Source organism: Neopelma chrysocephalum, unplaced genomic scaffold, assembly GCF_003984885.1.
Source record: "Neopelma chrysocephalum unplaced genomic scaffold, ASM398488v2 Primary Assembly neopelma1_90041, whole genome shotgun sequence".
Lineage (NCBI taxonomy): Eukaryota > Metazoa > Chordata > Aves > Passeriformes > Pipridae > Neopelma > Neopelma chrysocephalum.
Window position 1 is genome coordinate 1 of NW_020918919.1, and position 1,620 is coordinate 1,620.

Sequence of the window (1,620 nt, forward strand, 5' to 3'; positions counted from 1 at the left end):
CAGCTGAGGGACAGGGGGTGGGCACCGAGGTTTGTACCCGGCTGGGGGACACGAGGTGGGCACCGAGGCCAGGTTTGTCCCCAGATTGCAGGCGAGGGCGGGTGCTGAGGCCGGGGCTTGTCCCTGAGTTTTGGGGACACAGGGTGGGCATCGAGGCCACGGTTTGTCCCCGAATTCTGGGGACCTGGGGTGGGCACCAAGGCCACGGTTTGTCCCTAGTCTGGGGTTTGCCCCCACATTTAGGATAAGGGTGGGATCTGAGGCCAGGGTTTGTCCCCAACTTGGGAAACACAAGGTGGGTGTTGGGGTGGGTTTGTCCCTGAATTTTGGGGACACAGGGCGGGCACCAAGGCCGGGGTTTGTCCCTGAATTTTGGGGACACAGGGCGGGCACCAAGGCTGGGGTTTGTCCCTGAATTTTGGGGACACAGGGTGGGCACCAAGGCCAGGGTTTGTCCCTGAATTTTGGGGACATGCCGTGGGTGCTGAGGCTGCAACTGGGGGGCACAGAGTGGGAGCTAAGGCTGGGGTTTGTCCCTGAATTTTGGGGACACAGGGTGGGCACCAAGCCTGGGGTTGTCCCCAGTTGAGGGGGACACAGGGTGGGCCCTGAGGCCAGGGTTTGTCCCCATTTTTGGGGCACTGGGGCTTCCGTTTGTCCCTGAATTTCAGGGAGCTCTGGGGCTGCGCTTTGTCCCCAAACTGGAGACTTTGAGTGGGATGTGAGGCCAGGGTTTGTCCCTGAATTTTGGGATCACAGGGTGGGCACCAAGGCTGGGATTGTCCCCAGTAGGGGGGACATAGGGTGGGTGCTGGGTCTGGGATTTGTCCCCATTTTTGGGGCACCGGGGCCGGGGTTTGTCCCCATTGTTGAGGCACTGGGGTCGAGGTTTGTCCCCATTTTTGGGGCGCTGGCGCTGGGGCCGGGGTTTGTCCCCTTTTTTTAGGCACTGGGGCCGGGGTTTGTCGCAATTTTTGGGGCACCGGGGCCGGGGTTTGTCCCCATTGTTGAGGCACCGGGGCCGGGGTTTGTCCCCATTTTTGGGGCGCTGGGGCCAGGGTTTGTCCCCTTTTTTTAGGCACTGAGGTCGGGGTTTTTCCCCATTTTTGGAGCACCGGGGCCGGGGTTTGTCCCCTTTTTGGGGGCACCGGGACCGGGGCTTGTCCCCTTTTTTGGGGGACCGGGGCTTGTCCCCATTTTTGGAGCGCCGGGGCCGGGGTTTGTCCCCATTTTTTGGGCGCTGGTGCCGGCGCTGCCCCCGCAGCCCCGGGGCCGTGTCCCAGCGGCATCTCCGTCGCTGTCGCCGCAGCTCAACCACAGCCAGGAGGATTCGAGCCGCTGCTCCGACAACTCGAGCTACGAGGAGCCGCTGTCGCCGATCTCCGCCAGCTCCTCCACGTCCCGGCGCCGGCAGGGGGAGCGGGACCTGGAGCTGCGGGACATGGAGCTGCCCGACGTGCACGGCCGGGACCTGCCCGGGCTCGGCCACCGCTTCCTGCCCAGCGAGCCCAGCAAGTGGAACGTGGAGGACGTGTACGAGTTCATCCGCTCCCTGCCCGGTGAGCAACGGGACGGGGAACAGCCCCGGGAGTGGGATGGGATGGGGAGAACCTCAGGAGT

At 64.0% G+C, this 1,620-nt stretch overlaps 1 pseudogene; it reads left to right on the forward strand.

The window, feature by feature from the left end:
- The first annotated feature begins 1,205 nt into the window (after positions 1–1,205).
- Positions 1,206–1,590, forward strand: LOC113979856 (annotated as a pseudogene).
- The last annotated feature ends 30 nt before the right edge of the window (positions 1,591–1,620 follow it).